We start from the raw sequence: 9,797 nt of genomic DNA on the forward strand, positions 1-9,797 counted from the left end.
TCAAGGTTCTTCAAGGACTGCAGAAAAGAAATCTGTATGGTAATCTGTCAGTGCCACCTAATTAAAGCTCTAAATATTGGAAGTCTTTCCTTCCAAGATAATATTAAATGTCACAGCACAGACACTGAATCAAAGCAAAAAATTACTGTTAATGTCATTCAAATATTAAGAAATTGTTGTATAATGGTTTGTTTATTTAGTGTCATTCAAGTGTGGTGACTAATCACAAGTTAGATTCATATACCATACTCTTGACCAATTTTAACCTATCAATTGCAGTGGAAACTGATCTCTTCTGTCCACTCCAAAAACAGATGCCAGCTATTTTTAATTTCCATCCCCAAAGAGATACAAACACATTTAGCAGTACAGATAGTCCTCAACTTATGACCACAATGGAGCCCAGAATTTATGTTGCTAAGTGAGAAATTTGTTAAGTGAATGTTGCCTCATTTTATGACCTTTGTTGCCACATTTGTTAAATGAATCACTGCAGTTGTTAAATTAGTAACACTACTGTTAAATGACTATGGCTTCTCCATTGACTCTGCTTGTCAGGTCACAAAAGGTGATCACGATTCTGGGACACCACAATCATCATAAATCTGAGACAGTTTCAAAGTATCTGAATTTTGATCATGTGATCATGGAGATGTTGCAAGGGTCATTAGTATGAAAAACAGTCATAAGTCACATTTTTCAGTGCCATTGTAACTTTGAACAGCTATACGTCAAGGATTACCTGTAGAAGAATTCACAGTAGAAAATGACTATCAATCCCTACTATCTTTTTAAGTCCTTCCTGCTAAGCCAGAAAGGGCTTCTTCAAATGTTCAAAAGCATGAATAAAGTTCAAAATGTATACACAACATGTATCTCCCAAATGTACTTCCCTTTCTGTGTCGAAAAGGGAAATCTGAAGGGGAATAAACGTGAACAGAATCTGTCATGCAGCCATCCATGTATGTGTGTGTGTGTGTGTGTGTGTGTGTGTACGCACGCGCACACACACACACACACACTCACAGAGAGGGAACTGTTAGGCATTTCTCTTCAGAAATCCTCCCCTGCTATTTTCCTGCCCACTGCTCAAGCCTTTATCTTAAATAAAAATAATGCCTGTATATATTCTGATAGCAAACAGGCTGATTGTTTTGTATTCCTAGATAAATCCCTTTTCGTGGCTTGAAATAGTATACTAGGTGCACCTCTTCCAAAATTTAAGCATTTTGAGCCGTTTTTATACATGAAAATTATTTTGCAAAAAATACGGTATATGTTCTGTAAATGATATTTTCCATTTAAAATTTAGGACATTGCAGACTAAAAGACAGATTCAGCACAAATGTGTTTGCCTTTTTTGGAACCCATAGAAAGGCGTGTTTCTCTGATCCTGTGCTTACTTTGGAGTCTCTTGGGGAACTGAAGGACCTATTGTTTAAACAACTAACCACAGCTAAGTGTGAGATCAGAGAAATAGCTTGTCTTTTTCAGACTCAAAAGAAAGGCAGAGGCTTCTGCCAGAATAAGTATGCTTGCCAAGTGCAAGCAAAATTGAATATTTCTGCCAAATCATTTGGGACTTTATCTGTATTGTTCATAAATGTGAATGACCTAATAGTACTTCCCCCTCTTTTAAAATGTCAATTACAGATCCCAGCTGGAAATGTATCTTCTTCAGACAGTTCCTCTTCTGATTTAACTTACTCTTGCAACCAAGCACATAACTTACCCAGCTCATAGCTGAGCAAATGAATATTCAAACTGGGTTCTGCTCTTAAATATTTTTAAAAAGTTGTATTTGAATCATTAACACTTCAAAATGAAAACAAACTCTCCTGAAAATAAAATATCTCAATTCTGAGTTTAGTAAAATCATTTTCAAATATCGTTATTTAAGCAGAACTAATTCTAAAAAACCACACCTTTTTTTCTCAACAAAATGTTGTAATTGTTAAGCCTGTACATTCTCCAAAAATAATTTGAAATAAGTACTTTGGAATTTGCTGCATATCTTCATTCATTTAGAAACAACCTACCTTTTTTCTCCTATGAGACTATAAAAAGATGCGATAGCATTAACGCATTAATGAAATTATTAAAGCAGACTCCTTTTTTCAACCACAGAAATCTAAGAAAAAAAACCCAGACTGCTTTAACGAATAACACAGATGTTCTAAGGGCTGAAGCACATTTTCTTAAACATTTCTGAAACATGCATACTTCTAATTAATAATCTGCATTAATAATTATATCTTCTTTCTCAGATGATAGGAAGATGTAAGATAAATTAAAAAGGGATACTGAAAAGCAAAAGCTCTTTACTGACTGACTGTCATTTCCCAGGAATTTGGGGGTAGCCTCCTGTTGGCCTCAGATTTGCTATACTGTATCTAAGCCAACGAAGAGTCATATACTTTAAAAAGCTATCCACTTTCAGATACCAATGATGAAAATATATGAACACTTAATATGCATAGACTTAAAGCATCAAAGCAGCATTTTTTTGGAAATCATAATTCATACATAATCTCACCAGATTATAAAAATCATAAAACTAGTCAGTAAATAAAACAGTATAATTTGTCTCACAGTATAATGTGTCATGATATTTCCGTCTATATTTTTATTTCTATGGTGAATACTTTCTTAAATAACATGATGGAAGCAAAAATATCTACCCATTATAAAAAAACAAAAACAAAATGTTTTGTATGTTTTTTTGTTCTTCTTACAAAGGATAGATATTTTTTCTTCCATCATGTTATTTAAGAAAGTGTTTGCCATAGAAATAAATAAAAATATAACCAATGTTAGAAGATAATAGCCAATTATAGAGCAACTGTTTGGTGCTGTAGTTAGGAATCAGGCTTAGAAACCAGGGTCATTCCATGTCAAGTGATCTGATTTCAGAAAAGTGTCCCGCTCAACCACCACAGATTTCAATGAAATTTTGTGTGAACCTGCACATTTGTCTGACCCCATATTGCAGCCTTCTACAGTATGACTGAGGTTTCAGCAACTTTGAGATACAGTATCTCCAGCAATATTTTGTTGAGAGAAACGAAACTTGGCCATCTTGTACAACTTTTTTTGCTCTATTAAACAAAATAATAAAAACATTCTCATGAGTGATCTCCGTCTAGATAATGCGGAACAAAGTTGGCCTGAAAATATTGCAGCTCAAAAAAAGGTATTATCTCTCAAAGTTACTGGAACCTCAGAGTCATCCTGTAGAAGGCTGCAGTATGGGGTCAAACAAATAACTATATCTCCGCAAGTATTGCATTGGCAAATGTAACACCTCACCAATGTTCATTGGGGTTATGTGTGCATGTTCACACAAAATTTCATCAAAAACTGTGATGGTCGAGCAGGGACCCCCAGACACCTTGACATGGAATGACCCTATAAGTTCTAGTCCTGCCATAAGTACAAAGCCAGCTGAGTAACCTTGGACCAGTCACTCTCTCTCTGCCCTAGAAAAGAGCAATGGCACTTTTGAAATCTTGCTAAGAAAACTTGTCCAGAGACTCACCTGGAGTCAGCACTGATTGGATGGTACACACATAAAAAAAAAAAAACCTCACAACCCTCAAATAACAGCTCAAGCACTGCCAGTATATTAAAAGTATTGTCCTTTTTGTTGGCTAAACCTCTCAATGGCCATCAAATATAAAAGATCCTGCACAGGAACATTTTAATGAAGTTCCTATACTTGTATGTAAAGCAGCCAAAATTAAAGATGAAAATGGTGCAATAAAGAAATGAAGATCTTACTGCCTAAAACAGGGGTCCCCAACCTTTCGGACCTCAGGGACCACTAAATTCATAATTTTAAATCCCGCGGGCCACTAAGAATCCAGCATACTGCTGGCTGAAGCGCCTAGACTCCCAGTGAAGGGATAGGGTCCTTCAGGCACTTAGCTTGGCTGCCTGTTTCTGCAACCTCAAAGAACCATTTGGACCAGTTTTCCAAGAAAACAAAATACCAGGATCTCTCATCTCTCTCTCATCTCTTTCTTTCTTTCTCATCTCTCTCTCTCTCTCCTCTCCCTCTTTTATCTCTTTCATCTTTCTCTCTCTCTCACCTCTCCCTCTCACCTCTCTCCTCTTTCTCTCCTCTCTTTCTCTCTCCTCTCTCTTTCTCTCTCATCTCTTTCTCTCTCATCTCTTTCTTTCTTTCTCTCTCTCTCTCATCTCTCTCAGCCGGGCCAGCATTTTGGGGCAGAGAGGAAGTTGTGCATCTCCCAGTCGCGCAGCACCAAAGTGGGCCAAAAGAAACCCCTGTGAGACCCAGCAAGAGATGATGAGGTGAGGAGAGAGTGGGAGGGGTGGGTGAGGGCTGGAGCCAACCAGTGGTGGATTCAGCCGACAGGAAGCCACAGCAGAGGGAAGAAAGAGCCGCGGGTTGCCAACAGCTGTTGCTTCGGACTGCCTGCGCTGCTACCTTCACACCCTTCCCCCTTGCATCAACAGCACCATTACCTCATTCCAGCCAGCAAGGGCTGCGCTACTCCTTGCACCTCCTGCAGAGTTGCAAGTTCCAGAGCCCTACTCACAGGACTGGCCCATCCCAGAGTAGCTGTTCCATCCGAGTGCGTCACGGACCACCAAAATTTTCTTGTGGACCACCAGTTGGGGACCTCTGGCCTAAAGGAAGCATCATTAAGAGAGCTACTTTGATTTTGATATGCTGATGATTTACAGATAGTTCAATTCCTTCAGTCAATAATTCAAATTTTACCTCTAAATAATAAAACCAACGGTTTCCAGAACTCTGAATTATTGATGTGATGTAATATTTCACATAATTATGCAAATAGCATGCAATACTTCAAATTTCTTAAAATTAAAAGTTTTACTATATTGTATTGATAGTTTAATTACAGTTAAATAAAACAGATAAATATTCATTGAATCCTCACTTTTTCAGTGCATAAACTCGGTAATACTCAGTCAAGCACTTAGTACCTTAACCTTTTTTTTATTGTTTTAGAAATCATTTACTGAATTTAGAAATCAAGATGTTGATTTGGTCCATCTCTGCTACCTACAGTAACATCATCGGTGCCCATAGTTTCAGAATTATCTGCAAATAAGACTATACAGGGATCTAGACTGTCAGGTTAATAAAGGAAGACTACAGATTGGTAGATTGACACTACAGAGCTTGGGTCAGAAAAGGAAACATTCAAACTGAGACTTGAAGGATGATACAAATATGAAAAAATATTTAGTTTTGTTCAAAAGAAGAGGAAAAGAACCATATACCAGCTATTCAATGAAGCAAAGGAAAGATAAATCTACTCATATTTGATTCACTCATTTCTAACAAGAAGTATGTAAAAAGTGAATATTAGAAAACTATGAAGATCAATATAAAGAAATAGAGATGTGATCACATGACTATAATTGGAGTGCTCAACTTGCAATTATGAGATTGCAGCTATGTGATCCCAATTTCCGATATTCCATGCCAGCTTCCCACAAGCAATGTCCATGTGGAAGCGGCAGGAAGTCAGGATCACAAAATTCTCACTTAACAATCCAAACAGTCCTTAACAATGGTAATCAGGGCTGCTGTGATTGTTGCTAAGCAAAATGGCCATTTGACATTATGAGTGCATCGCTTAGCAAGAGTAATTCAGAGCAATTCCAATCCAAATTGCCACTGTAACCCAAGGACTACCTACATGTATTCAACCTGCTACAGCAAGAATGAATATAACATCATAACAACTTATAACAGGGGTCCCCAACCACCGGTCCGTGGACTGGTACCGGTCCGTGGAACAAGTCCTACCGGGCCGCTGGTTTGCTGGGTGCCGCCATCTTTTTTTGATGAAAAAGTGCTTCCGGTGAGCTTTTTCCGGGTAGAAAGCTCAACGGAAGCACTTTTTCATCAAAAAAAGATGGCGGCGCCCAGCTGATGCCGGTACCGGGCCGCGGTGCCCAGCTGATGCCGGTACCGGGCCGCGGCATAAAAAAGGTTGGGGATCACTGACTTATAACATTAAGTTGAGTCATCTTGGCTACTGATTTATATTTGCTTGACTGAAAGTAGAAAAATGATGAATAATTAAAAGAGGATAAAAATCAGATTCTTGGGAGGTAGAAACTCTTGCCAACGTATTCCTACAGGATCCTTAAATGATATCCCAATTCACAATTATTTCTCTTATTTGCTCTCCACAATTGTTTCCAGATTTGAGGGTGACACATTTTATGTTCTTTATTTTTTAAGGGATATTAACTCTTCACTCATATTCTGGGTTTCAAAATACCTTTATTAAGCCATACAAATGTGCAAAGTTTGACATAGCTTGCTGTTCTACCGTTGCATAGTTTTTGGGATAATGGATTTTCTATAGAAATTTATCTCCTTTTATTTGTAACGGGAGGTTAAAGTCTATGCAGGTAATCCTCAACTTAAGACTCCAACTGGGAACAGAATTTCCATTGCTAAGCAAGATGGTTGTTAAATAATTGCACCTAATTTTATGACCTTTTTGCCATGATTGTTCAGCGAATCACTGCAGCCAGCTGGGAAGGCACAAATGATCCCTGGACACTGCAACCATGTTAAATAGATGCAGGTTCCCAAGCTCCCAAATTTTGTGCTGGTGACAATGGGGTTGTTGTGATAGTTGTAAGTTTGAGGACCAGTCATAGGTCACTTTTTTCAGTGCTGTTGGAACTTCAAGGATTAGTAAACAAATGGTTGTAAGTTGAGGACTACCTGCAAATAGTTCAGTTTCAAGGGTATATGTGAAAGGTAGAATCAACAATTGAATTTTTAGCACAGATAATGTAAGGGAAATGAATGTAACAGGTTTCTACTTATTAGGCTTCTCTCTTCATTTGATGTTTTATTCACTGTAATATTTTTATACAATTGTTTTTACTAGCAATGTTATCTTGAATTACTCTGTTTATTATTGCCTTTTGAAATGGAAATTCATTTGTTTCCTTTAGGTGGAAATTGTTCCAACAATACAAATTGAATGAAATTTGAGGAATAGGAAATTCTACTAAAAATTTATTCTATTACAGTAATCTCAAATATCGCAGGTACTCTGCACACTAAAAAAACCCACATACCTTTTGTTGCTATTTTCTAGCTTTTTAGACTATGAATGTGGAATGCTTGCTATATATCTGCCTACCTTGATCCTGTCCATTCCTGCAGCTGATGAAGTAATGTTTATATTATATTTATCCATTAGCCTAGTGGTTATCCATTAGCTTAGTTGTTCTTCAACTAATTTTTACAAAATGTTAATATAGCATATCACATTATTAAAGCCAAAGATTAAAATAAATTTTCCCAGAAAAAAACAACATTTGAGCTCAATTAATTTTACCATACTATATTATGAGTGCTAAGGTTTTTTTTTATTAGTGCAAAAACTACAACAATAATACACAGCAATCTTTAGCACAAGCTAGCAATTCTTTGAAAGTACATTAATTAAAATAATTGTAAAGGTTTTCAACCAGTTTTTAGAAGTTGCGGTATTTCTTTTTCTAGCAGGCGGAATTCTTACTTATTTCAAACGAACTATTTGACTTGCATCTATTTTTGACTAAAGTTGCATAAATTCCACGTCTACCGTCTCCCTTTCCACGTCTACCGTTGTAATTAACAGCAAGCTTTTGCTTTCTCTGTTCAACATTTGCCGTAAACAGATCAAGGAGACCTATATTTTGCGGCTCTTAATTATGAATCTGACTGTGCTACATTGCTGTCCAAGCGTGCAACGCACAGATTTGTGCAACGTATCCCAACCTTTTGGACACTCAACACAAAGCCGGAGCATCGGTACCATCCCTACTTTGAAGTCTGGAGACCGCTGCTTGCGAACAGTTTCTCTCGAAACCTCTCCTGCTTCAAAGCACCCACTTCCCGCTCCAAGGACTATCCCTGCGGCAGCCCATCGTATTTCCTTGGTCGGTCAGCCTTCCAAATCCCCCGCCAGCCAATCCAACCTACCAGGGCAAGCGGCGGGAGGCTTTCTTAGGCCTGGAGAGTTTAGCAAAGAGCCTTCCGCGCCCAGTCTGGAACGGTTACATGATGCAATCTCCCCTCGCAGGCCGAAAGGCAAGCTTTTGGGCAGACCCCATCTTGCTCTCCGCCCACCGCCCAGGGACTCAGAGCCACAAGCGGGCAGCCTTCGACCTGGGGGTCTTGTCAGGCATTCAGAAGTAAGGCACCCGGCCGCGGCCGTCCAAGGCCGCCTTTTGTCTCCGGGCTGGAAGGCTCCCGGGCAGCAACTCCCTCCTTCCTTGCTCGGCCATGACTTGAGGGAGCGGACGCGCTGAGGTCGGAGCGCGCAAGCCCTTACCTGGTGCCTGTTTCGCGCCGCTGCCGAGGCAAAAAATGGAATAAAGGCAACGCCGGGGCTCCCCGCCTCAGCAATCTCACCCAGGGTCGGGGAGCGGGACCAAGCGGGTCCCCCCACCCCGAGTGAAAGCTGCATGAGCCAATGGGCAAGCAAAATTGTAGGAGGGGCGGGGCCGAGAGAACAAAGGAGGGAGGGGGCAACCCTGAAGAAAAAGTGGTGGTGGGTCTTCGGTACAGCCCTCCTCCATCCACACGGAGCCTGGATACGCCCTCCAAGCGCTAGACGTTGCCTGGGATGCGGCCGCCGCGCCGCGCCCCCTCCCCAAGGCGAAGGGGGGCTCCCAACCCCTGCAACGGGCCCAGGAAGCCGGGAGCGAGACGTAAGCATGGCTCCTAAACTCAGGAAGTCCTGGCGTCTCCAGTGGTTTTCGCCTAGTTAGAAGCTGCTGCAGCTGCCTTGACTTGCAGCATGATCCGAAACCGAGATGGGAGCCAGAAAGTCAACCAGAGTATATATATATATATGTATATATATATATGTTGAGAGAAGAGGTTGCCTTTCAGTGTTGCTGCTGAGATGACAGAAGCAACGTAAAAACAGTGAAAGTATTCCAGCACCGATGGCCGCATCTCTATATGTCCAAAGCTTCCAAACTTGTCCTCAGATGGGGGGGAGGGGGGTTACGTATCTGCCCCCTTTCACCTACACAATGTATCAAATCCCTCCTTGATTTAAATGGGTCTTCTTTCTACACAACTTTGCCAACCAGACATTGCTGCAAGATTGCTTATTACGTGAGATGGAAAAAGAATCACATGAGGAAAAGTTGGAGGAAGGGAACAAAAGAACAAAGAAGTTGAAAGGCACCTGTGCATTGTGTGGCAGGAAAAGACAGAGACGGTGAATTCTGAAGCACGTTGATGACAGAAGTGCATAGCTTTCAATACGGGGAAACTCCAGGCAGTAATATAGACAAATGTTTTCTCTGCTCTTCTGACTTCTGCCTGATCCAATGCCATGATGAAAGCATCTCTCCTTGAGGAAGAGCATGGTAAGCACCCCTAATTGGCCAGCAGTCCTGAATCCGTCTGTGAGCACATGTTTACCCCTTATGCATTGTGCACATCTTAGCATGTGATAAACCTATGGGTCCTTTTTAAACCTAATCTCTGATACTGCAAACTGCCACTGTTGATCTGGAGGTGTTCTTCCATCTGCATGAGTCTGATCCTAGAATGCAATAAAAGCTTATGGGTGAACTTATTCTGCCTGTTTTGATCCTGAGCGTTGAGTTGAGAGTGGTGACACCTGATATTCTTCTTTGAGCAGTTATTGTTCATATGTGCTACCGGTAAGTTTTTGTAGAGAGGTGGTCATGCAACTAGCAATGGGTTGTTTTCTGACCAAATACTGTACATACCTCTTACGCATAGCTGCATCTAGGTGGGG

At 40.3% G+C, this 9,797-nt stretch overlaps 1 protein-coding gene across 5 annotated transcripts in view; it reads right to left on the minus strand.

The window, feature by feature from the left end:
- Positions 1-8,625, minus strand: part of AFAP1 (actin filament associated protein 1) — a 53,836-nt gene extending 45,211 nt beyond the window's left edge. For 4 of the 5 annotated variants that reach the window (XM_026672553.2, XM_026672552.2, XM_087961068.1 and 1 more), the window contains exon 1: positions 8,349-8,625. The gene's annotated coding sequence lies outside the window, so the exon portion shown is untranslated. Of the gene's footprint in view, positions 1-7,996; positions 8,295-8,348 lie in introns of those variants that run through there. The other variant, XM_087961069.1, reaches the window with a different exon arrangement.
- Between the last annotated feature and the right edge of the window lie 1,172 nt (positions 8,626-9,797).

The sequence above is a fragment of the Notechis scutatus genome, chromosome 3 (assembly GCF_049901735.1).
Source record: "Notechis scutatus isolate UNSWTSFEM ecotype Mainland chromosome 3, rNotScu1.2, whole genome shotgun sequence".
Classification (NCBI taxonomy): domain Eukaryota; kingdom Metazoa; phylum Chordata; class Lepidosauria; order Squamata; family Elapidae; genus Notechis; species Notechis scutatus.